The sequence below is a fragment of the Oryx dammah genome, unplaced genomic scaffold (genome assembly GCF_014754425.2).
Source record: "Oryx dammah isolate SB20612 unplaced genomic scaffold, SCBI_Odam_1.1 HiC_scaffold_23, whole genome shotgun sequence".
In the NCBI taxonomy this organism is placed as follows: Eukaryota; Metazoa; Chordata; class Mammalia; order Artiodactyla; family Bovidae; genus Oryx; species Oryx dammah.
Window position 1 is genome coordinate 72,182,802 of NW_024070207.1, and position 11,759 is coordinate 72,194,560.

Here is an 11,759-nt window from a genome sequence, read left to right on the forward strand (position 1 = left end):
CACCTCTATAATGAAAAATGAATTAATACCTCTACCCTGAAAAAGACATTTTTCCTGCTTACAGAAAACAAAAACAAATACTCAGGAGTAAAAAGAGAAAAGTCTCTCCTGTTCATCCCAGTGGTTACAATTATGACTGCATTCTTGCATTTCTATTTTCTATATTTATACTGTCCTGGTCAAAGAGAAAAGTTTCTACCTTTTTATACATGAAGGATTAAGCTACATATATTTTTCTGGGCCATGGCTTTCTCATTTTAAAAATACTTTAGCTATCTTTCTATATAAATGCATAAAGATCTATAAGGACTTTTAACATCAAATATTTTACAGACTCTGGCATGATTGTTTTTAGTATATGTTGAGTGAAAAACAAAGTTACAAAAAGCTATGGATTCAATAACATCTTAAAATAACTTTTTAATTACCATAGCTGTTTACACCATTGGAAAACCAAATAAAATAACAAAAGAAAACTTGTACTTTTGTGTATCTTCTTAAGGCAATCACAATATAAGCAGACAAATGTTAATGTAAACAATACTGTAGGCAAATCAAATAATAGTATCATGCTAAAGGTAAAGGTCACAAAGAGTCGGACACAACTGAGCGACTGAATTGAACTGAAAAGGTAAAGGTAACACAGCTCTACTTGAGTGGATCAGGAATGGCTTCACAGAAAAGAGCACCTTTGAATCATCTTAACTAAGAGGTTGAAGTCAGAGACACCAGTGTACAAAGGTTCAGAGACAGAATGACCTATGTTTAAGTAATTTGTCATGACTGAAGAGAAGTGGGGAGACTGAATGATTGGAAATTAGACTGAAGAGATGGATATAGGCTAAATAATTAAGGGCCTGTGCCATACTTAGAATTTTTTACTTGAATCTCTAGATGATGGTGCTCAGTCATGTCTGACTCTTTGCAACCCCATGGACTGCAGCCCACCAGGCTCCTCTGTCCATGGGATTTTCCAGGCAAGAATACTGGAGTGGGTAGCCATTCCCTTCTCCAGGGGATCTTCCCCACCCAGTGATCAAACTCAGGTCTCCTGCATTGCAGGCAGACTCTTTACTGTCTCAGCCACCAAGGAAGACAAATAATTAAGAGCCTGTGCCATGCTTAGAATTTTGTACTTTAATCTGTAGGTGATGGAGAGATTTAAGGGTTTTGTAAAAATAACGTTTTTATTATCATTTTAAAAGTAATAAATGCTTATTGAAGGAAACATTCAAGAATACACATAAATATAAACACCATCCATAGGCTTCCCAGGTGGCACTAGTGGTAAAGAACCTGCCCATCAATGCAGAAGAACTGAGAGACACAGTTTCAATCCCTGGGTCAGGAAGATCCCCTGGAGAAGGAAATAGCAACCCATTTCAGTATTCTTCCCTGGAGAATCCCATGGACAGAGGAGCCTGGCAGGCTACAGTCTATGGGGTCACAAAGAATTGGACACAACTGAAGCGACTAAACACACACACATAAACATCAAAATTCACTATGCAGAAATAGCTGTTGGACTTCTCTAGTGGTACAATGGATAAGAATCCAATGCAGGGGACATGGCTTTGATCCCTGGTCTGGGAAGATCCCACATGCCACAGAGCCCATGCACCCTAGAGGCCACATGTGCAACTGAGCCCACCTGCTGCAACTACTGAAGCCCGTGCTCTTAGAGCCTGTGCCAAGAGAGGCCACCACAATGAGAAGCCAGCACACCAAAACGAAGAGTAGCCCCACTCACTGCAACTAGAGAAAAGCCCACACACAGCAACAAAGATCCAGCACAACCATAAATAAATAATTTTTAAAAAGAAACAACTGTGAACATTTTGGTAGATTTTCTTCCAGGTTATCACAGATACATGCACACACACACACATAGAGAGAGAGACAGAGACAGAGAGAGACAAAGAGACTGAGAGACAAAGACAATTTTTTCCATATATGAGAGGTCTGAACTTCAGAAAGATTACTGTATTAATGTATTGAGGTTGCTGTTAAAAAATTACCACAAACTTGGTGACTTAACAGGAATTTATTCTCTCACAGTTCTGGAATCCAGCAGTTTGGAATCAGTATCACTGGGATGAAATCAAGGTGCCAGCAGGGCCAGGATCACTCAGGAAGCTCTAGGAGTGTTTCTTGCCTCATGCAGCTTCTGGTGGCTGCTGGTATTCCTTGGTTTGTGGCTGCATGGCTCCAATTTCTCCCTCCATGGTCACAGGGCCTTTTCTTCTTCTTTATATGTCAAATCTTCCTCTGCCTCTCGCATTTAAGCACACTTGTCATTACATTTAGGGACCACCTGGAATACTCTTCATCTTAGGATCCTTAATCACATCTGCAAAGTCCTACTTTTTTGCCAAATAAGGTAATATTCACAGGCTCCATGAATTAGGACATGGATATATTTGGGGGGCATTATTCAGCTACCACAGTCACTCTGGCAACAGTGTGTAGTAAAGATTGGGAGAGACAAGCTAGGAGATCAGAACACGGGCTAGAATACAATCATAATTTCAGGTGAAATATGGGGAAGGACTGAACGAAGTCTTTGTAGGGATAGAGAAGAGGAAACCAAATCTAAATAATTAGAAGGTAGGATCAAGGAGACTTAATCAATTAAGAAGGTAAGGAGTAGAAGACTAGAATGATTTGCAGGTTTCTGGTTTGGGTGCCTGATTGTCTGGTTGTGCCAGGACGGGAAGCAGGGGAAGCAGAAGGAAAGTCAATCAGTGCAATTTTGGTCAAGGTGAGTTTAAGGTGAGAAGAGCCAACCAAGCAACAGAGGAAAAAGGGTCAAAGCAAGGCTCTGATAAGTCCTTTTTTCCAAATTATCATTATCAATCACATAATACTTGAATATTTTCAAGGTGCTGAACATAATAATGGGGCTAGTGGTAAAGAACCTACTGGCCAACGCAGGAGATGTAGGAGGCACATGTTCGATCCCTGGGTCAGGAAGATCCCCTGGAGGAGGGCATGGCAACCCACTGCAGGATTCTTGCCTGGAAAGTCCCATGGACAGAGGAGCCAGGCAGGCCACAGTCCTAGCGGGGTTGCCCAGAGTTGGACACACCTGAAGCGACTTAGCACACACACCAAACATAGTGATAGAGGGCTTTTCAGTACTAAGGATGGTCTGCCCTCCACAAATTTCCAAGTCACTAAATAAACAGGTAACATCAATTTTTTTAAAAGGTGGCACTTCCCTGGCAGTCCAGTGGTTAAGATTCCACTTCCAATTCAGGGGCCACGGGTTCCATCCCTCAAGAAACTAAGATTCCACATGCCACGTGGTGCAGCCAAAAAGAAAAAAGTGAATGGTCCAGTGTGCAAGACTGTCTTTTTTTTTTTTAATTGGAAGCTAATTACTTTACAATATTGTGGTGGGTTTTGCCATACATTCACATGAAACAGCCATGGGTGTACATGTGTTCCCCACCCTGAACCTCCCTCCCACCTCCCTCCCCATCCCATCTCTCAGGGTTATCCCAGTGCACCAGCCCTGAGCACCCTGTCTCATGCATTGAACCTGGACTGGCCATCTATTTCACATAAGATAATATACATATTTCAATGCTATTATCTCAAATCATCCCACCCTCGCCTTCTCCCACAGAGTCCAAAAGTCTGTTCTTTATATCTGTGTCTCTTTTGCTGTTCTTTATGTCTGTGTCTCTTTTGCTGCCTTGCATATAAGATCATCATTACCATCTTTCTAAATTCCATATATATGCATTAATATACTGTATTGGTATTTTTCTTTCTGAATTACTTTGCTCTGTATAATAGGCTCCAGTTTCATCTACCTAATTAGAACTGATTCAAATGAGTTCTTTTTAATAGCTGAGTAATATTCCATTGTGTATATGTACCACAGCTTTCTTATCCATTCGTTTGCTGATGGACATCTAGGTTGCTTCCATGTCCTGGCTATTGTAAACAGTGCTGTGATGAACATTGGGGTACTTGTGTCTCTTTCAATTCTGGTTTCCTCAATGTGTATGCCCAGCAGTGAGATTGCTGGGTCATATGGCAGTTCTATTTCCAGGTTTTTAAGGAATCTCCACACTGTTTTCCATAGTGGCTGTACTAGTTTGCATTCCACCGACAGTGTAAGAGAGTTCCTTTTTCCAAGAATCAATATAGTGAAATGAGTATACTACCCAAAGCAATCTATAGATTCAATGCAATCCCTAGCAAGCTACCAGTGGTATTTTTCACAGAACTATAACAAATAATTTCACAATTTGTATGGAAATATAAAAAACCTCAAATAGCCAAAGCAATCTTGAGAAAGAAGAATGGAACTGGAGGAATCAACTTGCCTGACTTCAGGCTATACTACAAAGCAACAGTCATCAAGAGAGTATGGTACTGGCACAAAGACAGAAATACAGATCAATGGAACAAAGTAGAAAGCCCAGAGATAAATCCATGCACCTATGGACACCTTATCTTTGACAAAGGAGGCAAGAATATACAATGGAGAAAAGACAATCTCTTTAACAAGTGGTGCTGGGAAAACTGGTCAACCACTTGTAAAAAAATGAAACTAGAACACTTTCTAACACCATACACAAAAATAAACTCAAAATGGATTAAAGATCTAAATGTAAGACCAGAAACTATAAAACTCCTAGAGGAAAACAGGAAAAACACTCTCTGACGTAAATCACAGCAGGATCCTCTGTGACCCACCTCCCAGAGTAACGAAAATAAAAGCAAATATAAACAAATGGGACCTAATTAAACTTAAAAGTTTTTGCACAACAAAGGAAACTATAAGCAAGGTGAAAGGGCAGCCTTCAGAATGGGAGGAAATAATAGCAAATGAAGCAACTGACAAAGAATTAATCTCAAAAATATACAAGCAACTCCTGCAGCTCAATTCCAGAAAAATAAGTGACCCAATCAAAAAATGGGCCAAAGAACTAAACAGACATTTCTCCAAAGAAGACATACTGATGGCTAACAAACACACAAAAAGATGCTCAACATCACTCATAATCAGAGAAATGCAAATCAAAACCACAGTGAGGTCAGAATGGCTGCTATCAAAAAGTCTACAAGACTCTGTCTTAAGAACTATAAGTCGATGCCACCTGTATTCAACATTGTACTAGAGGTTCTAGCCAGGATAATTTGCAAGAAAAAGAAATAAAAGGTATACAAAATGGAAAGGAAAAAGTAAAACTTTCTCTACTTGGAGATGACATGATCTTATATACAGAGAATCCTATGGAATCCACTAAAAAATGATTAGAATAATAAGCAAGTTCAGCAGGGTTGCAGGATACAATATCAATATACAAATGTCAAATGTATTTCTATACACTTGCAACGAACAATTTGAAAATGAAAATAAGAAACAATCCTATTTGCAATGATATGAAAAAGAATAAAATGCTTAGGAACAAAGTTAACAAAAGAAGTGCAAAATTTATACTTTGAAAGCTACAAAACATTGTTGAAAGAAATTAAAGAAGATCTAAATAAATGGACTTTGATTAATCAGATAACAAGAGTTAGCAAGGATGTAGAGAAACTGGAACTCTGCTGGTGAGAATATAAAATAGTTCAGCTACTTTGGAAGATAGTTTGGCAGTTCCTCAAACAATTAAGCATAAAGTTACCATATGATCCAGAAACGGCACTCCACCTGAGAGAACTGAAGACATTTATTCACATAAAAGCTGGTAAAAATGAATGTTTATAGCAGCATTATTAATAATAGCCAAAAAGTACATCAATTGATGAACAGTTAAACAAATGTGATATATCCATCCAATGGAATATTATTCAGTTATTAAAAAGTAATGAAGTTCTGATACATGCTACAACATGGATGAATCTTGAAAACATTATGCTAAGTGAAAAAAGCCAGTCACAAAAGCCCACATATTTATATGATTCCATTTATATGAAATGTTCAGAATAGGGGAGTCTATGGAGCAAAAAAGTAGAATAGTGCTTGGATAAGGCTTTGGGAGATGGAGAGATGGGGGAAGATAGCTAAAGGATACAAGATTTCTTTTTAAAATGATGAAAATGTAAAATTGACTGATTATTAATGGTTGCACATATCCCTGAATATACTAAAATCCATTAAGTTGTACACTTTAAATGGCCAAATTGTATGGTATATAAATTCCATCTCAATAAAGCTCTTATTTTAAAAAAAGAAGTATAAGTTGGACCCGAAGAAGTAATATTAACCTAAGTTGATTTCTCAAGGGACAGCACCATAGCAGAAAGTCCTGTAGAAATCTTGGGACCCATATAGACCTGAGAGTGTGTGTCTCATAAAGTCAGCTGACCCTCTGTGGAGTAAATTAGGATATGTTGCTTCCCAACCTGGGAGAGATGTTTGGACAGGTCAGAGTGAATGTTAAAGAGTGGAGTGTAGGACTTCCCTGATGGTCCAGTGGTTAAGAATCTGCCTGTCACTACAGGGGACAGGGGTTTGATCCTTGATCTGGGAAGATGCCACATGCTGTGGGGCAATTAAGCCTTCAAGCCCCAGAGCCCATGCTCTGCAACAAGAGAAGTCACTGCAAAGAGAAGCCACAACTAGAGAGTGTCCCGCACTTGGTGCAACTAGAGAAAGCCTGCTCATAGCAATGAAGACCCAGCACAGCCACATATAAAATAAATTAATTAATATTAAAAAAGAGTGTAGTCAAATTTACACTAAGTCAGACGGCCACCATTGGACTTTCTGATTAGGAGGAATAGGTGCCCTTTTGCTACATTTCTCTCCTTCTTTTTCTAAAAAATCTTCAAATAATTTTATTTTGTGTTTTTAAAATTTCTTAACAATACAAAAAGAATTTTGCTCTCAATTGAATATTTTTTTCTTAATTTTCACTGAAGCAATGTTATTGACTCTGCTTACTTTTTAAAATTGAAGTATAGTTGATTTACAATTTGTGTTGATTTCTCCTTACAGCAAAGTGATTCAGTTATAGATAAATATACACTCTTTTTTATATTCTTTTCCATGATGGTTTACTACAGGATATTGAATATAGTTCTCTGTGCTATACAGTATGTATGACCTTGTTGTTTATTCTAACTATGTATAATAGTTTATATCTGCTAACCCCAAAACTTCCACTCCATCCCTTCTCCAGCTCTCTCCCCTTGGCAACCACAAGTCTGTTCTTTATGTCTATGAGTTTGCTTCTGTTTCATACATAAGTTCATTTGCATCATATTTTAGATTCAACATATAAGTGGTATCACATGGTATTTGCCTTTCTCTAACTTACTTCACTTAGTATGATAATCTTTAGGTCCATCCATGGTACTACAAAAGGCATTACTTCATTCTTTTTTATGGCTAAGTAGTATTCTTCTTTTTAAAGATGAAGATGAAGATTCCTTATCTTTGACTGTCTGCCTTTTCTCCCTTTTTGTTTCACTCTTATTTCTTTCCTTATTAACCTCATATTATAGAAATGTTACTGCAATTTGAGTTCACTGAGGCTTTCCCCCTTTCTCCGTAACTCATTTGTCCAGCAATTCATCCAATAAACATACCAGGGACTATGCTAGAGGTTGGAGATAGAGATGAGTAAGAACTGGCCCCTATTGTTGAGGAGCTCATAGTCTAGCATTTCCCCATTGTCTCCCTAAATGCATATTTCCTTTTCTTCATTCCAGGGTACTTTGTGTATGTGTGTGTGCGTGCACGCTTAGTCGCTCAGTCATATCTGACTCTTTGCTACCCCATGGATTGTAGCCCACCAGGCTTCTCTGTCCATGGGATTCTCCTGGCAAGAATACTGGAGTGGGTTGCTATTTCCTTCTCCAGGGTATCTTCCTGACCCAGGAATTGAATTCTCATTACTTCCCTGCTGGCTCAGATGGTAAAGCGTCTGTCTACAACGCAGGAAGCCCAGGTTCGATCCCTGGGTTGGGAAGATTCTCTGGAGAAGGAAATGGCAATTCACTCCAGTACTATTGCCTGGAAAATCCCACGGACAGAGGAGCCTGGTAGGCTACAGTCCATGGGGTCCCAAAGAGTGGAACACAACTAAGCAACTTCACTTTCACTTTCACTCCTGCATTGCAGGCGGACTCTTTGACGTCTGCGCACCAGGGAAGCCCAAGGGTACTTTAGAATGGTATAGAACATTAGGTAAAAATCCATGTCTCCAGAGTCGGTTCTAAAGAGTGAATATCACTCTAGTGCTTGTTTCGGCAGCACATATACTAAAATGGGAACGATACAGAGAAGATTAGCATGGCCCCTGCACAAGGATGACACGTGAATTCATGAAAGTGAAAGTGAAGTCGCTCAGTCGTGTCCAACTCTTTGCGACCCCATGGACTGTAGCCCACCAGGCTCCTCGGTCCATGGGATTCTCCAGGCAAGAATCCTGGAGTGGGTTGCCATTTCCTTCTCCAGGGGAACTTCCCAACCCAGGGATCTAACCCGGGTCTCCTGCATTGCAGGCAGACGCTATGAAGCATTCCACATTTTTCAAACAAGTAATCTCAAAAATATACAAGCAGCTCCTGCAGCTCAATTCCAGAAAAATAAACGACCCAATCAAAAAATGGGCCAAAGAACTAAAGAGACATTTCTCCAAAGAAGACATACAGATGACTAACAAACACATGAAAAGATGCTCAACATCACTCATTATCAGAGAAATGCAAATCAAACCACACTGAGGTACCATTTCACGCCAGTCAGAATGGCTGCAATCCAAAAGTCTACAAGCAATAAATGCTGGAGAGGGTATGGAGAAAAGGGAATCCTCTTACACTGTTGGTGGGAATGCAAACTAGTACAGCCACTATGGAGAACAGTGGGGAGATTCCTTAAAAAACTGGAAATAGAACTGCCATATGCCCAGCAATCCCACTGCTGGGCATACACATTGAGGAAACCAGAACTGAAAGAGACACGTGTACCCCAATGTTCATCGCAGCACTGTTTATAATAGCCAGGACATGGAAGCAATCTAGATGTCCATCAGCAGATGAATCGATAAGAAAGCTGTGGTACATATACACAATGGAGTATTACTCAGCCATTAAAAAGAATACATTTGAATCAGTTCTAATGAGGTGGATGAAACTGGAGCCTATTATACAGAGTGAAGTAAGCCAGAAAGAAAAACACCAATACAGTATACTAATGCATATATATGGAGTTTAGAAAGATGGTAATGATAACCCTGTATGCAAGACAGCAAAAGAGACACAGATGTATAGAACAGTCTTTTGGACTCTGTGGGAGAGGGAGAGGGTGGGATGATTTGGGAGAATGGCACTAAAACATGTATAACATCATATATGAAACGAATCGCCAGTCCAGGTTCGATGCATGATACTGGGTGCTTGGGGCTGGTGCACTGAGACGACCCAGAGGGATGGTACGGGGAGGGAGGAGGGAGGGGGGTTCAGGATGGGGAACACGTGTATATCTGTGGCGGATTCATGTTGATGTATGGCAAAACCAATACAATATTGTAAAGTAATTAACCTCCAATTAAAATAAATAAATTTATATATTTTTTTAAAAAAGAATGAACATGACTCTAATCAAATGGCTGCCAAGTGAAAGTGAAAGTTGCTCAGTCGCGTCTGACTCTTTGTGACCCCATGTAAATAGTCCATGGAATTCTCCAGGCCAGAATACTGGAGTGGGTAGCTGTTCCCTTCTCCAGATCTTCCCAACCTGGGATGGAACCCAGGTCTCCCAAACTGCAGGCAGATTCTTTACCAGCTGAGCCACCAGGGAAGTATCACCATTTGTTTAATCAAGTTGTATGCAGCCTTGCCTGTCATGAAAAAATAATAAAAGTTTGACATCCAGCAGTAGTTAGTTAAGTAAAGCATGGCACAATGCAAATGATGGAATAATCTACAGCTATTACAATTATGTTGTAGAACATACTGTACAAGATAATTCCTACTTTGAAAAAAGACATATGTGAAAAGAAAACAAAGGACTGGAAGGATATACATCAAAAAGAGTAGTTGTATCTCCAGGTATGATGGGTAGGATAAAAGTGATCATTGCTTTCTTCTTCAAACTTTCTATGCTTTTCAACGTTTTTACAGTGAACATTTATATTTTTATAATCAGAAAAGTATATATATAACTAAAATGAAAGAACTCTCATTAAGACAGGGACTGAGTTTTTACCTGTTATGGTGTTTACAGAACTTTAGGACTGCTTTATAAACGGTGAGTAACAAGTAATAGTACTCAGTACTATGTCATAACTGTAACAAGGCTGAAACGAGTGTTGAATTGCAGTCCACAGTCTTACTCAACACCTGCTCTATTGTCCCCCATCAGCTCATTCTATGTTAGAGCCCTTCATCTGTGGCTAATACATACTCAAACCTATTAAATATGGGCAATCTTCGCTTACTCAAAGAGAAATATATATGCATATATATACATATATTTTAACAACATGAAGGCTCGAGGGTATGAAGTCCCAAATCATTCATGAAATCAGCTGTTTCTCTTATAATACTAACAAGTATCTATTAAACACCTGCTATATGTCAGGCAAGTGTACATCTCACTTAATCTTAGTAGCATTGCTATATGAGGTATCATTACATTCACTATTTCTTTCCAGTCATTTTCTTTTCTATATAATTGTATTTATTTATTTATTTTTGGCTGTGCTGGGTCTTCACTGCTGCTTGGGCTTTTCTTCAGTTGTGGCAAGCAAGGGCTACTCTCTACTTGCAGTGCTCGGGCTTCTCATTCTAGTGGCTTCTCTTGTTGCAGAGCATGGGCTCTATAGCACTCAAGCCTCAGTAGTTGCGGCTCCTGGGCTCTAGAGCACAGGCTCAACAGCTGTGGCCCACGGGTTTAGGACTTAGTTGGTCCGCAACAGGTGGGATCATCTTGGATCAGGGATTGAACCCGTGTTTCCTGCATTGGCAAGCAGATTCTCTACCACTGAGCCATCAGGGAACCCCTTTGCAGTAATTTTCTAAGCACACCTATATATAGAATTTTTCTAAAAGTTAGCATCATATTTTAACTCCTTTTGTAAAAAATGTAATATCAGAAGTGTTTTCATGTATCATTTGTTTTTTTTAATAGACTATTTTTAGAGTAGTTTTAGGTTTGCAGCAAAATAGAGCTGAAAGTACAGAGTTCCCATATACTCCCCGCCCTCCCTGCCTCCCAGCTCCACAGCCTCCCTTAACTATCAACCTCCCCCACCAGCGTGGTACATCTGTTGCAATTGATGAACCTACACTGAGGCATTTGTTGTTGTTGTTCAGTTCCTAAGTCGTGTTCAACTCTTTGCCACCCCATCGACTGCAGCATGCCAGGCTTTCCTGTCCTCTACTATCTCCTAGAGTTTGATCAAGTTCATGTCCATTGAGTCGGTGATGCTATCTAACCATTCATTCTCTGCCACCCATTGGAAAAGACCCTCCTGCTGGGAAAGATTAAAGGCAAAAGAAGAAAAGGGCAGCAGAAGATGACACATTAATATCATTCAAAACCCATACTTCAGGTAAGAGTTCACTTTTGTTGTACATTCTGAGTTCTAACATGTCACAAACATGTATTCACCATTACAGAATCATGCAGAATAGTTTCACTGCCTTAAAAATCCTGTGCTCTACATCATTAGTTTTTTCAAAAATGTGTTAATGATTACATTTACTGTATGAATATAACCAAAGTTGATTTGACCAGTCCCCTATTGTAGATTTAGATGGTTTTCTTATCTCTGTTTAAAAGA

The 11,759-nt window shown here is 39.3% G+C and overlaps 2 non-coding genes across 2 annotated transcripts; both read left to right on the plus strand.

Moving 5' to 3' along the window:
* The first annotated feature begins 7,868 nt into the window (after positions 1 to 7,868).
* On the plus strand, positions 7,869 to 7,940 carry TRNAC-ACA. Its single transcript has one exon. It is a non-coding gene; the product is annotated as a tRNA-Cys (tRNA).
* A 268-nt stretch (positions 7,941 to 8,208) lies between these two features.
* On the plus strand, positions 8,209 to 8,315 carry LOC120882738. The gene has a single exon (XR_005725591.1). It is a non-coding gene; the product is annotated as a U6 spliceosomal RNA (small nuclear RNA).
* The last annotated feature ends 3,444 nt before the right edge of the window (positions 8,316 to 11,759 follow it).